Raw genomic sequence first — 20,788 nt, 5'->3', positions numbered from 1 at the left:
ATCTGTAGGTATAATCAGATATCATTACTTTATCACATTGTGTACATATACCTGTGTCTGTATCTTATACAGGTGAAACTCGAAAAATTAAAATATCGTGCAAAAGTTCATTTATTTCACTAATGCAACTTAAAAGGTGAAACTAATATATGAGATAGACTCATTACATGCAAAGTAAGATAGTTCAAGCCGTGATTTGTCATAATTGTGATGATTATGGCTTACAGCTCATGAAAACCCCAAATCCACAATCTCAGAAAATTAGAATATTGTGTAAAGGTGCAATATTCTAGGCTCAAAGTGTCCCACTCTAATCAGCTATTAAGCCATAACACCTGCAAAGGGTTCATGGGCCTTTAAATGGTCTCTCAGTCTGGTTCAGTAGGAATCACAATCATGGAAAAGACTGCTGACCTGACAGTTGTGCAGAAAACCATCATTGGCACCCTTCATAAGGAGGGAAAGCCTCAAAAGGTAATTGCAAAAGAAGTTGGATGTTCCCAAAGTGCTGTATCATAGCACATTAATAGAAAGTTATGTGGAAGGGAAAAGTGTAGAAGAAAAAGGTGCACAAGCAGCAGGGATGACCGCAGCCTGGAGAGGATTGTCAGGAAAAGGCCGTTCAAAAATGTTGGGGACTTTCACAAGGAGAAGATTGAGGCTGGACTCAGTGCATCAAGAGCCACCACACAGACGGATCCTGGACATGGGCTTCAAATGTTGTATTCCTCTTGTCAAGCCACTCCTGAACAACAAACAACATCAGAAGCGTCTTACCTGGGCTAAAGAAAAACAGACCTGGTCTGTTGCTCAGTGGTCCAAAGTCCTCTTTTCTGATGAGAGCAAATTTTGCATCTCATTTGGAAACCAAGGACCCAGAGTATGGAGGAAGAATGGAGAGGCACACATTGCAAGATGCTTGAAGTCCAGTGTGAAGTTTCCACAGTCTGTGTTGATTTGGGGAGCCATGTCATCTGCTGGTGTTGGTCCACTGTGCTTCATTAAGTCCAGGGTCAACGCAGCCGTCTACCAGGAGATTTTGGAGCACTTCATGCTTCCCTGCGCAGACTGACTCCAGCCTGAGTCCACTCCTTGTGAAAGTACCCAACACTTTTAAATGGCCTTTTCCTGACAATCCTCTCCAGGCTGCGGTAATCCCTGCTGCTTGTGCACCTTTTTCTCCCACACTTTTCCCTTCCACATAACTTTCTATTAATGTGCTTTGATACAGCACTTTGGGAACATCCAACATATTTTGCAATTACCTTTTGAGGCTTTCCCTCCTTATGGAGGGTGTCAATGGTGGTTTTTTGCACAACTGTCAGGTCAGCAGTCTTTCCCATGATTGTGATTCCTACTGAACCAGACTGAGACCATTTAAAGGCTCAGGAACCCATTGCAGGTGCTATGGCTTAATTAGCTGATTAGAGTGTGACACTTTGAGCCTAAAATATTGCACCTTTTCACAATATTCAAATTTCTGAGATTGTGGATTTGGGGTTTTCATGAGCTGTAAGTCATAATCATCACAATTATGACAAATCACGGCTTGAACTATCTTGCTTTGCATGTAATGAGTCTCTCTCATATATTAGTTTCACCTTTAAAGTTGCATTAGTGAAATAAATGAACTTTTGCACGATATTCTAATTTTTCGAGTTTCACCTGTATATGTAGGTATAATCAGATCTCATTACTTTATTACATTGTGTACATATACATGTGTCTGTATCTTATATCTGTAGGTATATTCAGATCTCATTACTGTATCACATTGTGTACATATACATGTGTCTGTATCTTATATCTGTAGGTATAATCAGATCTCATTACTGTATCACATTGTGTACATATACATGTGTCTGTATCTTATATCTGTAGGTATAATCAGATCTTATTACTGTATCACATTGTGTACATATCCATGTGTCTGTATCTTATATCTGTAGGTATAATCAGATCTCATTACTGTATCACATTGTGTACATATACATGTGTCTGTATCTTATATCTGTAGGTATAATCAGATCTCCTTACTCTATCACATTGTGTACATATACCTGTGTCTTTATCTTATATCTGTAGGTATAATCAGATCTCATTACTGTATCACATTGTGTACATATACATGTGTCTGTATCTTATATCTGTAGGTATAATCAGATCTCATTACTGTATCACATTGTGTACATATACCTGTGTCTTTATCTTATACAGGTGAAACTCGAAAAATTAGAATATTGTGCAAAAGTTCATTTATTTTACTAATGCAACTTAAAAGATGAAACTAATATATGAGATAAACTATCTTGCTTTGCATGTAGTGAGTCTAAGCCGTGATTTGTCATAATTGTGATGATTATGGCTTACAGCTCATGAAAACCCCAAATCCACAATCTCAGAAAATTACATGCAATCAATAAAACAAGGATTGTACATACCTGTAGAACAAGATCGGACCTCTGAAAAGTATAAGCATGCATACTGTATGTACGCAGTACTTGGTTTGGGCCCCTATAACAGCAATTACTGCCTCAATGCGGCGTGGATTGGAAGCTATCAGCCTGTGGCACTTATGTTATACATGTGTCTGTATCTTATGTCTGTAGGTATAATCAGATATCATTACTGTATCACATTGTGTACATATACATGTGTCTGTATCCTATATCTGTAGGTATAATCAGTTCTCATTACTTTATTACATTGTGTACATATACCTGTGTCTGTATCTTCTATCTGTAGGTATAATCAGATCTCAATACTGTATCACATTGTGTACATATACATGTGTATTTATCTTATATCTGTAGGTATAATCAGATCTCATTACTGTATCACATTGTGTATATATACATGTGTCTTTATCTTATATCTGTAGGTATAATCAGATCTCATTACTGTATCACATTGTGTACATATACATGTGTCTGTATCTTATATCTGTAGGTATAATCAGATCTCATTACTTTATCACATTGTGTACATATACATGTGTCTGTATCTTATATCTGTAGGTATAATCAGATCTCATTACTGTATCACATTGTGTACATATACATGTGTCTTTATCTTATATCTGTAGGTATAATCAGATCTCATTACTGTATCACATTGTGTACATATACATGTGTCTGTATCTTATATCTGTAGGTATAATCAGATCTCATTACTGTATCACATTGTGTACATATACACGTGTCTGTATATTATATCTGTAGGTATAATCAGATCTCATTACTTTATCACATTGTGTACATATACATGTGTCTGTATCTTATATCTGTAGGTATAATCAGATCTCATTACTGTATCACATTGTGTACATATACATGTGTCTGTATCTTATATCTGTAGGTATAATCAGATCTCATTACTGTATCACATTGTGTACATATACATGTGTCTGTATCATATCTGTAGGTATAATCAGATCTCAATACTGTATCACATTGTGTACATATACATGTGTCTTTATCTTATATCTGTAGGTATAATCAGATCTCATTACTTTATCACATTGTGTACATATACATGTGTCTGTATATTATATCTGTAGGTATAATCAGATCTCATTACTTTATCACATTGTGTACATATACATGTGTCTGTATCTTATATCTGTAGTTATAAACATATCTCATTACTGTATCACACTGTGTACATATACATGTGTCTTTATCTTATATCTGTAGGTATAATCAGATCTTATTACTGTATCACATTGTGTACATATACATGTGTCTTTATCTAATATCTGTAGGTATAATCAGATCTCATTACGTTATCACATTGTGTACATATACATGTGTCTTTATCTTATATATATAGGTATAATCAGATCTTATTACTGTATCACATTGTGTACATATAGATGTATCTGTATCTTATATCTGTAGGTATAATCAGATCTCATTACTTTATCAAATTGTGTACACATACCTGTGTCTTTATCTTATATCTGTAGGTATAATCAGATCTCATTACTGTATCACATTGTGTACATATACATGCATCTTTATATCTGTAGGTATAATCAGATCTCATTACTTTATTACATTGTGTACATATACATGTGACTTTATCTTATATCTGTAGTTATAAACATATCTCATTACTGTATCACATTGTGTACATATACATGTGTCTTTATCTTATATCTGTAGGTATAATCAGATCTCATTACTGTATCACATTGTGTAGATATACATGTGTCTGTATATTATATCTGTAGGTATAATCAGATCTCATTACTTTATTACACTGTGTAAACATACATGTGTCTTTATCTTATATCTGTAGGTATAATCAGATCTCATTACTTTATTACATTGTGTACACATACATGTGTCTTTATCGTATATCTGTAGGTATAATCAGATCTCATTACTTTATCACATTGTGTACATATACATGTGTCTGTATCTTATATCTGTAGTTATAAACATATCTCATTACTTTATCACATTGTGTACATATACAATTGTCTTTATCTTATATCTGTAGGTATAATCAGATCTCATTACTGTATCACACTGTACATATACATGTGTCTTTATCTTATATCTGTAGGTATAATCAGATCTCATTACTGTATCACATTGTGTACATATACATTTGTCTTTATCTTATATCTGTAGGTATAATCAGATCTCATTACTGTATCACACTGTGTATATATACATGTGTCTGTATATTATATCTGTAGGTATAATCAGATCTCATTACTTTATCACATTGTGTACATATACATGTGTCTGTATCTTATATCTGTAGTTATAAACAGATCTGATTACTATATCACACTGTACATATACCTGTGTCTTTATCTTAAATATGTAGGTATAATCAGATTTCATTACTTTATCACATTGTGTACATATACCTGTGTCTGTATCTTATATCTGTATGTATAATCAGATCTCATTACTGTGTTACATTGTGTACATATACATGTGTCTTTATCTTATATCTGTAGGTATAATCAGATCTTATTACTGTATCACATTGTGTACATATACCTGTGTCTTTATCTTATACAGGTGAAACTGGAAAAATTAGAATATTGTGCAAAAGTTAATTTATTTCACTAATACAACTTAAAAGGTAAAAGTAATACACGAGATAAACTATCTTGCTTTGCATGTAATGAGTCTAAGCTGTGATTTGTCATAATTGTGATGATTATGGCTTACAGCTCATGAAAACCCCAAATCCACAATCTCAGAAAATTAGAATATTACATGCAATCAATAAAACAAGGATTGTACATACCTGTAGAACAATATCGGACCTCTGAAAAGTATAAGCATGCATACTGTATGTACGCAGTACTTGGTTTGGGCCCCTATAACAGCAATTACTGCCTCAATGCGGCGTGGATTGGAAGCTATCAGCCTGTGGCACTTATGTTATACATGTGTCTGTATCTCATATCTGTAGGTATAATCAGATCTCATTACTGTATCACATTGTGTACATATACATGTGTCTGTATCCTATATCTGTAGGTATAATCAGTTCTCATTACTTTATTACATTGTGTACATATACCTGTGTCTGTATCTTCTATCTGTAGGTATAATCAGATCTCAATACTGTATCACATTGTGTACATATACATGTGTATTTATCTTATATCTGTAGGTATAATCAGATCTCATTACTGTATCACATTGTGTACATACACATGTGTCTGTATCTTATATCTGTAGGTATAATCAGATCTCATTACTGTATCACATTGTGTATATATACATGTCTGTATCTTATATCTGTAGGTATAATCAGATCTCATTACTGTATCACATTGTGTACATATACATGTGTATTTATCTTATATCTGTAGGTATAATCAGATCTCATTACTTTATCACACTGTGTACATATACATGTGTCTTTATATTATATCTGTAGGTATAATCACACAGTGTACATATACATGTGTCTTTATCTTATATCTGTAGGTATAATCAGATCTCATTACTGTATCACACTGTGTACATATACATGTGTCTGTATCTTATATATGTAGGTATAAATCAGATCTCATTACTTTATCACATTGTGTACATATACCTGTGTCTGTATCTTATACAGGTGAAACTCGAAAAATTAGAATATTGTGCAAAAGTTCATTTATTTCACTAATGCAACTTAAAAGGTGAAACTAATATATGAGATAGACTCATTACATGCAAAGCAAGATAGTTCAAGCCGCGATTTGTCATAATTGTGATGATTATGGCTTACAGCTCATGAAAACCCCAAATCCACAATCTCAGAAAATTAGAATACTGTGAAAAGGTGCAATATTCTAGGCTCAAAGTGTCCCACTCTAATCAGCTATTAAGCCATAACACCTGCAAAGGGTTCCTGGGCCTTTAAATGGTCTCTCAGTCTGGTTCAGTAGGAATCACAATCATGGAAAAGACTGCTGACCTGACAGTTGTGCAGAAAACCATCATTGGCACCCTTCATAAGGAGGGAAAGCCTCAAAAGGTAATTGCAAAAGAAGTTGGATGTTCCCAAAGTGCTGTATCATAGCACATTAATAGAAAGTTATGTGGAAGGGAAAAGTGTAGAAGAGTGCACAAGCAGCAGGGATGACCGCAGCCTGGAGAGGATTGTCAGGAAAAGGCCATTCAAAAATGTTGGGGACTTTCACAAGGAGAGGACTGAGGCTGGACTCAGTGCATCAAGAGCCACCACACACAGACGGATCCTGGACATGGGCTTCAAATGTCGTATTCCTCTTGTCAAGCCACTCCTGAACAAACAACGTCAGAAGCGTCTTACCTGGGCTAAAGAAAAACAGACCTGCTCTGTTGCTCAGTGGTCCAAAGTCCTCTTTTCTGATGAGAGCAAATTTTGCATCTCATTTGGAAACCAAGGACCCAGAGTATGGAGGAAGAATGGAGAGGCACACATTGCAAGATGCTTGAAGTCCAGTGTGAAGTTTCCACAGTCTGTGTTGATTTGGGGAGCCATGTCATCTGCTGGTGTTGGTCCACTGTGCTTCATTAAGTCCAGGGTCAACGCAGCCGTCTACCAGGAGATTTTGGAGCACTTCATGCTTCCCTGCAAGACTGACTCCAGCCTCAGTCCACTCCTTGTGAAAGTCCCCAACACTTTTAAATGGCCTTTTCCTGACAATCCTCTCCAGGCTGCGGTTGTGCACCTTTTTCTCCCACACTTTTCCCTTCCACATAACTTTCTATTAATGTGCTTTGATACAGCACTTTGGGAACATACAACATCTTTTGCAATTACCTATTGAGGCTTTCCCTCCTTATGGAGGGTGTCAATGATGGCTTTCTGCACAACTGTCAGGTCAGCAGTCTTTCCCATGATTGTGATTCCTACTGAACCAGACTGAGAGACCATTTAAAGGCTCAGGAACCCATTGCAGGTGCTATGGCTTAATTAGCTGATTAGAGTGTGACACTTTGAGCCTAGAATATTGCACCTTTTCACATTATTCAAATTTCTGAGATTGTAGATTTGGGGTTTTCATGAGCTGTAAGTCATAATCATCACAATTATGACAAATCACGGCTTGAACTATCTTGCTTTGCATGTAATGAGTCTCTCTCATATATTAGTTTCACCTTTTAAGTTGCATTAGTGAAATAAATGAACTTTTGCACGATATTCTAATTTTTCGAGTTTCACCTGTATATGTAGGTATAATCAGATCTCCTTACTTTATTACATTGTGTACATATACATGTGTCTTTATCCTACATCTGTAGGTATAATCAGATCTCATTACTGTATCACATTGTGTACATATACATGTGTCTTTATCCTATATCTGTAGGTATAATCAGATCTCATTACTGTATCACATTGTGTACATATACACGTGTCTGTATCTTATATCTGTAGGTATAATCAGTTCTCATTACTTTATTACATTGTGTACATATACCTGTGTCTGTATCTTATATCTGTAGGTATAATCAGATCTCATTACTTTATCACATTGTGTACATATAGATGTATATGTATCTTATATCTGTAGGTATAATCAGATCTCATTACTTTATCACATTGTGTACCTATACATGTGTCTTTATCTTATATCTGTAGGTATAATCAGATCTCATTACTTTATTACATTGTGTACATATACATGTGTCTATCTTATATCTGTAGGTATAATCAGATATCATTACTGTATCACATTGTGTACATATACATGTCTTTATCTTATATCTGTAGGTATAATCAGATCTCATTACTGTATCACATTGTGTACATATACATGTGTCTGTATCTTATATCTGTAGGTATAATCAGATCTCATTACTTTATCACACTGTGTACATATACATGTGTCTTTATCTTATATCTGTAGGTATAATCACACAGTGTACATATACATGTGTCTTTATCTTATATCAGTAGCTATAATCAGATCTCATTACTGTATCACACTGTGTACATATACATGCTTCTTTATCTTATATCTGTAGGTATAATCAGATCTCATTACTTTATTACATTGTGTACATATACATGTGTCTTTATCTTATATCTGTAGGTATAATCAGATTTCATTACTGTATCACATTGTGTACATATACATGCGTCTGTATCTTATATCTGTAGGTATAATCAGATCTCATTACTGTATCACATTGTGTACATATACATGCGTCTGTATCTTATATCTGTAGGTATAATCAGATCTCATTACTGTATCATATTGTGTACATATACATGTGTCTTTATCTTATATCTGTAGGTATAATCAGATCTCATTACTTTATTACATTGTGTACATATACATGTGTCTGTAACTTATATCTGTAGGTATAATCAGATCTCATTACTGTATCACATTGTGTACATATACATGCGTCTGTATCTTATATCTGTAGGTATAATCAGATCTCATTACTGTATCATATTGTGTACATATACATGTGTCTTTATCTTATATCTGTAGGTATAATCAGATCTCATTACTTTATTACATTGTGTACATATACCTGTGTCTGTAACTTATATCTGTAGGTATAATCAGATCTCATTACTGTATCACATTGTGTACATATACATGCGTCTGTATCTTATATCTGTAGGTATAATCAGATCTCATTACTGTATCATATTGTGTACATATACATGTGTCTTTATCTTATATCTGTAGGTATAATCAGATATCATTACTTTATCACACTGTGTAAATAGACATGTTTCTTTATCTTATATCTGTAGGTATAATCAGATCTCATTACTGTATCACACTGTTTACATATACCTATGTCTGTATCTTATATCTGTATGAATAATCAGATCTCATTACTGTATCACATTATGTACATATACATGTGTCTGTATCTTATATCTGTAGGTATAATCAGATATCATTACTTTATCACACTGTGTACAACTGTACATATACATGTGTCTGTATCTTATATGAGTAGGTGTAATCAGATCTCATTACTGTATCACATTGTGTACATATACCAGTGTCGTTATCTTATATCTGTAGGTATAATCAGATCTCATTACTGTATCACATTGTGTACATATACCTGTGTCTTTATCTTATACAGGTGAAACTCGAAAAATTAGAATATTGTGCAAAAGTTCATTTATTTCACTAATGCAACTTAAAAGGTGAAACTAATATATGAGATAAACTATCTTGCATTGCATGTAATGAGTCCAAGCAGTGATTTGTCATAATTGTGATGATTATGGCTTACAGCTCATGAAAACCCCAAATCCACAATCTCAGAAAATTAGAATATTACATGCACTCAATAAAACAAGGATTGTACATACCTGTAGAACAATATCGGACCTCTGAAAAGTATATGCATGCATACTGTATGTACGCAGTACTTGGTTTGGGCCCCTATAACAGCAATTACTGCCTCAATGCGGCGTGGATTGGAAGCTATCAGCCTGTGGCACTTATGTTATACATGTGTCTGTATCTCATATCTGTAGGTATAATCAGATCTCATTACTGTATCACACTGTGTACATATACATGTGTCTTTATCTTATATCTGTAGGTGTAATCAGATCTCATTACTTTATCACACTGTGTACATATACATGTGTCTTTATCTTATATATGTAGGTGTAATCAGATCGCATTACTTTATCACATTGTGTACATATACGTGTGTCTTTATCTTATATCTGTAGGTATAATCAGATCTCATTACTTTATCACACTGTGTACATATACATGTGTCTGTATATTATATCTGTAGGTATAATCAGATCTCATTACTGTATCACACTGTGTACATATACATGTGTCTTTATCTTATATCTGTAGGTATAATCAGATCTCATTACTTTATCACAATGTGTACATATACATGCTTCTTAATCTTATATCTGTCCATAAACCATTCACCAATACTTGGAGAGAACAATAGAAAATTAACATTTTATTACCTTATCTCCTCTATAACCCACTGGGAGTGGAATTTCCTCTACTGGCTGTGATAAAACACAGCTTGGCCTTGAGGCTAATATCTTTCAGGATGGGTGGGGATACCACAGGCTAAATAAACTATTTCAAATGCCATTAAGAGGGCAATCGAAATACTTCAAAACAATTTAATACACTCCAGCAGGTAAAGTGGATGATTGGGAACAAATTAAAGGGGAGAATATGTTTGAGTAAACTGTCCCCCCAGAGGCAGAACTTTTTTTCACTTTCTGCGATGAGATTTTTTGTAGTGAAAATTTTTCTGCAGGTCATTTTTAAATGAAATTCAGTTTTAACATACATTTATTTAGAACAAAATAAACAAATAAAACATTTCTTTAAAACATGGTAAACTTTCACATGTAGCATCACAAATTGTTCATACCTGAAGAGGCTAAGAAATCAGCCTATTAATCTACCTAGGTTTAGCAAAGAATACCAACAGAACAAAACAAAATTTGATGACAAAAGTAAATTGGAAAGTTGTTTAAAATTTGACAGTTTAATTTTTACTTTACTGTTCCTTTAAGACACTTAAATCCACTTTTATGATCAAATATACTTTGTTCTTTTTATATCTTTTGCTGAATCATGCACATATTTTCAGCATAAATGCACTTCTCTGGGCTAGCAGGGGACTGGTGGCTACACACGCTGTCTCTTGCCATTGGCTCACCAGTGCAGTGCATTGCTGTTGACTTAAACCCAGCTGCAGTGTTTTATTTTTAGAATATAAATGGCAGGTGATACGTATGGAGTGTGTAGAAGCAAAATATATATATATAGGGTTTGTTTGGACAATAAAAGACTATTACAATATATCAAAGTTTTTTAAAGGGACATTATAGTCGTTTTTCATCTTGCAACATTCTCATTGTGCATCTAAAGTTATCTTTTTTTCTCAATATGCATCTGTTACATATTTTTTAGGCATTTTGAGATATTTTAATTTTAAAAATATATATAACTTCCACTGCGCACGAAAATTTAAGTTGTAGAGCTGGAGCTCCAGTAATTCACCGAGTCCACAACCGACCTGTATTTCTGATCGTATGCACATCAGTGAATCTGCAGCTTGATCCTCTCTGTCTGAAGACGCGCAGGCAGCAGAGTTAGCTGTCACTCAATGCATTGTGCCGCCCCTTTATGCCGATTAACAGATCAGTGTCAGTGGTTGCTATAGCAACGTAGATCAGAAAGTAAATTCCTACGGCACCCATCTTCTAGTATATAGATGGTTATACTCTGTGTTTTATGGGTCTGACATCCACTTGACCCCCATTGCAAAGTTTAGGCTTTCAGAGTTCCGATCACTCACAACAAAAAGAAAACACTGCGTCTGCGTCTCACAGTAGTCAGCTATAAATCACTGTAGTTGTGAGTGATCGGAACTCTGAAAGCGTCCTCTCAGAGCAAATAACGATATGTATAGAAGGAGCATAAAAAAAGTGTGCTGGAATTGCAATAAAACAGGGCAGAGCTGGTATGCAGTTTGCTGTACAAGATCAGTTTCTCTGCTAGCTGTCGGTGTTGCAGTAGGAAGCCTGTCAGTACCCTCCTGTGAGGAATAACACGTAATAAAGTTTGAGAATAGCCCCTGCCACCACAGTAATTGTATATTCTACCCCAGAACAAACAGACTCTCAATAACAGGGACTCTCTGCCGTTGAGAATTTCATGCAATAACAGGCATATGTAAGGCTATTTTAAAACTATATATTATTGTGATTGCCTAGTGATTTCTCTGATGAAACTAATCGAAAGTGCTCATAGAGCAGGCAAATACCTTTTACAATCAACTTACCGGTGAAAGTGAAAGCTGCCCATTTATTTAATACTGAACCTGAACCGTGGTCATAGCTACTTCCCTTCCTAATTACAATGTCAGAATGAGCTGTGATGTTACAGGGATGAAAGGGAGGCACGGTGCACATTGACTCCTTTGCAATCATAATGGCTGCAGCGCGGTGATATTAAAATAATGGATTAGTGGCCACCACCTCCTCCTGCAATATTATTGGCAAGACAGGGATGCAGAGAAGGAATAATATTTGGGGGGCACATGGCAGACTGGCTGGTAAAATGCAATGCTAGTCTGGTCAAACAGTGCACTGGTAGTAAGCTTATAGCACAGACTAGTAAGCGTCGGTCTCTCAGGCAGCAAATTATTCAAAGCAGTACTTAAAACTGAGGCGGTTGTTGTGAATGTGCACGCAGAGCTAGCTTATTTTCATGCTCTCTTCTCACACTACCGTGAAAGCTTTTACCCCTTCTGCTTGCCCTAAATGTAAAAAGAAAAACATGCCCTGCGGATATGAATTGCGCATTCCTGGCTGCACTTACCTCTCAGTCGCAGAAGCCGTTCTGGCGGGCTAAAAGTAACAATTAAGATATAGCATCTAAAAAAAGTATCAATTTTATGAGCAGAGCAGCCATTAGCCAATAATTTCAAAGTAAAAATGTGCTGGTTGCACTGCACACAGAAAAAAAAAATCCTGTTGAAGAAAATTCTGTGCTTAACAGAACTGGCCATTCTTTCTGCAGGCAGGCTCCATTTTCTGCGATATTATCGCAGATCGCACTATGTTCTGCCTTGGGGACTGTCCCTTTAAGCTTTATGTTTTTATATATATATATATATATATATATATATATATATATATATATATATATATATATATATATATATATATATATATAGCAAAACAGGAAACAGCACTCTCTGGACTTAAGTTTTAACACAGATAGTTTAAATCGGTAACGTTTCGGGGAATGCTCCCCTTCATCAGACCAACAACATACAAGTAAATCAAACATTTAAGCATACATAAACCCCTCCACTTTGTGCAAAAACTGCCAAAAATCGGTTGCCATGGCAACCAAACATACAGTGCATAGTAAATATTGTGAATAAAGCAACAATCACATCAAAGAACCCAATTAAGGCTATAATCATGATTAATTAGTTCCAGGTTAATTAGCAGATAGACATCTAATCACACCACTTGGTACATATCATGCATATTAGTGATTCCAGATAAAACTCTAGTAGCAATGTATATATATATATATATATATATAGCTTTATATTTACATAACTATGTACTAACCCTGTATCTCTCTCACTCACTCGCCTCCTCCTTATTTACAGACACTATACACAGACTCTATAGAGAGATCCTACCCCTCATATAGAGGTATAAAGTACTATAGAGAGGTTCCATATGTATTAAACACATATGTTTCCTCAGCCTCACAAACAACACCCTATGCCGTACCTTATATACAGGAATAGAATATTACAGAAATACTTCCTCACACTCAGCCTTCTCCCCAGCCCCAAGGCAGAACATACAGTGATCTGAGATGTCATTGCAGAAAATGCAGCATGTCTGCAGAAAAAACAGGACACATGCAGGAACCATTACTGCTTTAACCTTGCAGCGCTGCTCCACATCAGGCTGTTCTCTTCAAAAAGAGCTATGCTCTGGCAGCACTGTGTAAGTTTTTTCCTTAACACAGCGAATCCACAGCAAAGTGCTGTTTGAAGTGAAAAGTCAAATATGCAGTATTGACTGGCTCTCAGTCCCCTAACTTTTCCCAGTCTGCAAAGCTGTGTTTTCTGAGCGATATTCTTATGAGCAATGCACCTTTTTATTACTACATTTCTGTGTTGGATCAAGAGAAAAGGAAACAAATTTATTCAAGAGACATTTTACAATTACATTTTTTTCTCTGCAGCTAATTTGCAATCCAATTTTCAACTGTTGCAATATATTATAAAAAACTTTTACAATTGCTTTATTCTCCAGTTAATCAACACATTGCAACTGAATTGGTGCTTTAGTGTTACTGCCTAATTTAAAATTAAATTTTATTTTAAAATAACCTGCAGAAAATTTTCCATTAAAAAAAATCTCATCGCAGAAAGTGAAAAAAAGTTCTGCCTCTGGGCTCCCCAGTAGCTAATTTATAGATCTATATTATTATAGGGTCTCCCTCTGCCTCAAACATACACACACAGCCCCTCCCTAGTACCTTATATACAGATATTTAATATTATAGAGAGGTTCCCTCTGTCTCAAACACACACAGCCCCTCCCCAGTACCTTATATACAGATATATAATATTATAGAGAGGTTTCCTATGTCTCACACACACATACAGCCCTCTCCCCAGTACCTTATACACAAATATATAATATTATAGAGAGGTTCCCTCTGTCTAACACACACAGCCCCTCCCCAGTACCTTATATATAGATATATAATATTATAGAGAGGTTCCCTCTGTCTCACACACACAGCCCCTCCCCTGTACCTTATATACAGATATATAATATTATAGAGAGGTTTCCTATGTCTCACACACACATACAGCCCTCTCCCCAGTACCTTATATACAGATATACAATATTATTGAGAGGTTCCCTCTGTCTTACACACACAGCCCCTCCCCAGTACCTTATATATAGAGATATATAATATTATAGAGAGGTTCCCTCTGTCTTACACACAGCCCCCTCCCCAGAACCTTATATACAGATATATAATATTATAGAGAGGTTCCCTCTGTCTTACACACACACAGCCGCTCCCAGTACTTTATATACAGATGTATAATATTATAGAGAGGTTCCCTCTGTCTCACACACACATCCCCTCCCCAGTACCTTATATAAAGATATATAATATTATAGAGAGGTTCCCTCTGTCTCACACACAAATCCTCCCCAGTACCTTATATACAGATATATAATATTATTGAGAGGTTCCCTCTGTCTCTCACACACACAGCCCCTCCCCTGTACCTTATATACAGATATATAATATTATAGAGAGGTTTCCTCTGTCCCACACACACACATACAGCCCTCTCCCCAGTACCTTATACACAGATATATAATATTAAAGAGAGGTTCCCTCTGTCTTACACACACAGCCCCTCCCCAGTACCTCATATACAGATATATAATATTATAGAGAGGTTCCCTCTGTCTCACACACACACAGCCCCATCCCCAGTACCTTATATACAGATGTATAATATTATAGAGAGGTTCCCTCTGTCTCACACACACAGCCCCCTCCCCAGTACCTTATATACAGATATATGATATTATAGAGAGGTTCCCTCTGACACACACACACAGTCCCTCCCAGTACCTTATATACAGATATATGATATTATAGAGAGGTTCCTCTGTCTCACACACACACACACAGTCCCTCCCCAGTACCTTATATACAGATATATAATATTATTGAGAGGTTCCCTCTGTCTCACACACAGACAGCCCCTCACCAGTACCTTATATACAGATATATAATATTAGAGAGAGAGAGGTTCCCTCTGTCTCACACACACAGCCCGTCTCTAGATCTTATTAATGTATCACATTGTGTACATATACATGTGTATTTATCTTATATCTGTAGGTATAATCAGATCTCATTACTGTATCACATTGTGTACATATACATGTGTCTGTATATTATATCTGTAGGTATAATCAGATCTCATTACTTTATCACATTGTGTACATATACATGTGTCTGTATATTATATCTGTAGGTATAATCAGATCTCATTACTTTATCACATTGTGTACATATACATTTGTCTGTATCTTATATCTGTAGGTATAATCAGATCTCATTACTTTATCACACTGTGTACATATACATGTGTCTTTATCTTATATCTGTAGGTGTAATCAGATCTCATTACTGTATCACATTGTGTACATATACATGTGTCTGTATATTATATCTGTAGGTATAAGCAGATCTCATTACTTTATCACATTGTGTACATATACATGTGTCTGTATATTATATCTGTAGGTATAAGCAGATCTCATTACTTTATCACATTGTGTACATATACGTGTGTCTTTAACTTATATCTGTAGGTATAATCAGATCTCATTACTTTATCACATTGTGTACATATACATGTGTCTTTATCTTATATCTGTAGGTATAATCAGATCTCATTACTTTTTAATATTGTGTACATATACGTGTGTCTTTATCTTATATCTGTAGGTATAATCAGATCTCATTACTGTATTACATTGTGTACATATACATGTGTCTGTATCTTATATCTGTAGGTATAATCAGATCTCATTACTTTATCACATTGTGTACATATACATGCTTCTTAATCTTATATCTGTCCATAAACCATTCACCAATACTTGGAGAGAACAATCGAAAATTAACATTTTATTACCTTATCTCCTCTATAACCCACTTGGAGTGGAATTTCCTCTACTGGCTGTGATAAAACACAGCTTGGCCTTGAGGCCAATATCTTTCAGGATGGGTGGGGGGGATACCACAGGCTAAATAAACTATTTCAAATGCCATTATGAGGGCAATGGAAATACTTCAAAACAATTTAATACACTCCAGCAGGTAAAGTGGATGATTGGGATCAAATTAAAGGGGAGAAAATGTTTGAGTAAACTGTCCCTTTAAGCTTTATGTTTATTTATATATATATATATATATTTACATAACTATGTACTACCCCTGTATCTCACTCGCTCACTCACTCACTCGTCTCCTCCTTATTTACAGACACTATACACAGACTCTATAGAGAGATCCTAACCCTCATATAGGAGGTATAAAGTACTATAGAGAGGTTCCATATGCATTAAACACATATGTTTCCTCAGCCTCACAAACAACACCCGCCTAAGCCGTACCTTATATACATGAATAGAATATTACAGAAATACTTCCTCACACTCAGCCTTCTCCCCAGTACCTTATATACAGATATACAATATTATTGAGAGGTTCACACTGTCTTACACACACAGCCCCTCCCCAGTACCTTATATATAGAGATATATAATATTATAGAGAGGTTCCCTCTGTCTTACACACAGCCCCCTCCCCAGAACCTTATATACAGATATATAATATTATAGAGAAGTTCCCTCAGTCTTACACACACACAGCCGCTCCCAGTACTTTATATACAGATGTATAACATTATAGAGAGGTTCCCTCTGTCTCACACACACACCCCTCCCCAGTACCTTATATACAGATATATAATATTATAGAGAGGTTCCCTCTGTCTCACACACACATCCCCTCCCCAGTACCTTATATACAGATATATAATATTATAGAGAGGTTCCCCTCTGTCTCACAAGCAAATCCTCCCCAGTACCTTATATACAGATATATAATATTATAGAGAGGTTTCCTCTGTCCAACACATACATACAGCCCTCTCCCCAGTACCTTATACACAGATATATAATATTATATTGAGGTTCCCTCTGTCTTACACACACAGCCCCTCCCCAGTACCTCATATACAGATATATAATATTATAGAGAGGTTCCCTCTGTCTCACACACACACAGTCCCATCCCCAGTACCTTATATACAGATGTATAATATTATAGAGAGGTTCCCTCTGTCTCACACACACAGCCCCCTCCCCAGTACCTTATATACAGATATATAATATTATAGAGAGGTTCCCTCTGTCTCACACACACACAGCCCCTCCCCTGTACCTTATATACAGATATATAATATTATAGAGAGGTTCCCTCTGTCTCTCAAACACACAGCCCCCTCCCCAGTACCTTATATACAGACAGGGCCGCCATCAGGGGGTGACAGGGGTGACTCCTGTCAGGGGCCCAATGGGCTAGGGGGGCCCCATGAGGCAAGAACTAAAAAAAAAAAAAAAATTTTTTTTTTTTAAATTTTGGCAGCCACCAGTGGGTACTACAGCAGAGTACTAATTGAGCATGGGAAATGTTATTACAAGGAGTAAAGTATTAGCATTTGAGAGGATTTCTGAGTGTGCACTAAACCGCTATGCACAGTGTGAGACAGACTTGGCACTTTGTTTGTAGAGTGTGTGCCTGTGTCAGAACGGCTGATCACATTCATTTGCAGAGGAGGTAGGAATTACTTAGAAAATGTTTTTTATTTCTTTGTGCAATTTAAGATTGTAACTTTAGTGTGGTAGTAGTTGTATGGTGGGGCCAGGGGTCCATAAAAACAATTATTTTTTTTAGCAGCAGTGTATTTATGATTATTTGACAATGTTGTAGAAATTCTATATTTAAAACCATGCAGAAATATTTCCTCCTCAATACACAAATGATATATATTACATTCCAGTTTACTGCCCCTTTATGCAAGGACTTTCCAGATACAAGGAGGCATTTTATCTAAGATTTTTACATCTGCATAACATGTTATACTCTCAGACTTAGATTGCTCAGTGTTGGAAATGAGACAGGTTAACTTAAAACTGTTCAGTTTACTCTACAGCTGACTTAATTTTGAAATGCATACCAACAAGCTTAAATCCTGCATTTTTACCAGATCTAATGGTATGAGTACCACAGCTTATGGTTCCACCAAGACCATATAGAGTACAGCATTTTCAAAATCCACAAGTACAGCTGACATATGGGAACATTTGTACGCTATATTTGAAGTGGTGCTCTTGGTTGGGGAAAATATGAAAAAAAATATGTCAACATTTTTTCTTCATCTAGCCATCTACCCAGATCATTATTGTACTCTTTTGAATTCACAGAATTATTTTTGATTGCACATTTACAAATATGATTCTTTAAAAAGTGATTAATTTCTGCATTTTTTTTATCATGCATGTCACACACTGTTGATTTAGGGGATTCAAGGTGCATAAATGTTTCCTCCTGTGAGTGTTTCTGTGGGTGTCTGTGTTTGTCTTTGTGCTTTGGTTTGTGTCTCTATGAGTGTGTATGTATTTTTTTTCTGTTGGTATCTCTGTGAGTGTGGGTGTGTATGTATTTGTGCATTTTCTGTGGATGTCTGTGAGGGTGTGTGCATATGTCTTTGTGTATTTTCTATGGGTGTCTCTGTGAGGGTGGGCGTGTATGTCTGTGTTTTTTGTGGATGTCTCTGGGAGGGTGTGTATTTTCTGTGGGTGTCTCTGTGAGGGTGTGTGTATGTCTTTCTGTGTTTTCTGTGGGTGTCTCTGTGTGTGTGTGTATGTCTTTGTGTGTTTTCTGAGGCTGTCTCTGTTGGTGTTTCCTTGGGTGTATGTGCAAGTTTGAGTTTGTGCGGGTGTGTGTCCATTGTCTGTTCCTTTTTAGGACATTTTGACCTTACTACCTTACCAATCTACCATTTAACCTTTAAATTATTGTTTAGGCAGTTCAGGGCCCTTCCTTTCAGCCACTGCATGCTGTTGTCATCATTTAGTTGGCATCTTCCTTTACAAAAAGATAATCAGAACTCCATATTTTGTTTTCTAAATCTCCTTTTTTTACAAAACTGTAGTTTACCTCATTACTTGTCAGGTCAATGTAAACAAGTGCTAAGTATCTGTTTGGGTGTCTGTGTCTGAGTTTCTTTGCGTGTTTGCTAGAGTGTCTATATGTGAATCCTTATGTGTGAGTGTGTGTGTATGTTACTACCTTTACAACATTTCCAAGTTTAAATAGACACTTAAGAATAAAGTGCATATACGTTTTATTCACTTGGTCAAAAATTGCATATGTCAAAGGGGGGGGGGGCCCTGATCAATGGTTAAGTCAGGGGCCCCAAAATTTCTAGTGGCGGCCCTGTATACAGATATATATTATAGAGGTTCCTTCTGTCTCACACACACACACACACAGCCCGTCTCTAGTACCTTATACACAGATATATAATAATATAAAGAGGTTCCCTCTGTCTCACACACACAGTCCCATCCCCAGTACCTTATATACAGATATATAATATTATAGAGAGGTTCCCTCTGTCTCACACACACAGCCCCCTCCCCAGTACCTTATATACAGATATATAATATTATTGAGAGGTTCCCTCTGTATCACACACAGACAGGCCCTCCCCAGTACCTTATATACAATTATGTAATACAGAGGTTCCCTCTGCCTCTCTCTCACACACAGCCCCTCCCCAGTACCTTATATACAGATATATTATATTATAGAGAGGTTTCCTCTGTCTCACACACACAGTCCCTCCCCAGTACCTTACATACAGATATATAATATTATAGAGGTTCCTTCTGTCTCACACACACAGCCCCTCCCCAGTACCTTATATACAGATATATTATATTATAGAGAGGTTCCCTCTGTCTCACACACAGCCCCCTCCCCAGTACCTTATATACAGATATATAATATTATAGAGGTTCCTTCTGTCTCACACACACAGCCCCTCCCCAGTATCTTATATAGAGATATATAATATTATAGAGGTTCCTTCTGTCTCACAAACACATCCCCTCCCCTGTACCTTATATACAGATATAT

At 36.0% G+C, this 20,788-nt stretch overlaps 1 protein-coding gene across 6 annotated transcripts in view; it reads right to left on the bottom strand.

Annotated features, from left to right (window-relative positions):
• Positions 1–20,788, bottom strand: part of LOC128666689 (uncharacterized) — a 257,961-nt gene that overhangs the window by 230,587 nt on the left and 6,586 nt on the right. For 2 of the 6 annotated variants that reach the window (XM_053721417.1, XM_053721423.1), the window contains exon 2: positions 18,098–18,187. The exons of 1 other annotated variant lie outside the window; for it this stretch is intronic. The gene's annotated coding sequence lies outside the window, so the exon portion shown is untranslated. Of the gene's footprint in view, positions 1–2,441; positions 2,584–5,274; positions 5,418–12,814; positions 12,836–18,097; positions 18,188–20,788 lie in introns of those variants that run through there. 3 more of the 6 variants (XM_053721422.1, XM_053721421.1, XM_053721419.1) reach the window with 3 other exon arrangements.

This window comes from Bombina bombina, chromosome 7, assembly GCF_027579735.1.
Source record: "Bombina bombina isolate aBomBom1 chromosome 7, aBomBom1.pri, whole genome shotgun sequence".
NCBI lineage: Eukaryota > Metazoa > Chordata > Amphibia > Anura > Bombinatoridae > Bombina > Bombina bombina.
The sequence above is the reverse complement of the archived record's forward strand: the minus strand, read 5'-3'. Positions and strand labels throughout refer to the sequence as shown.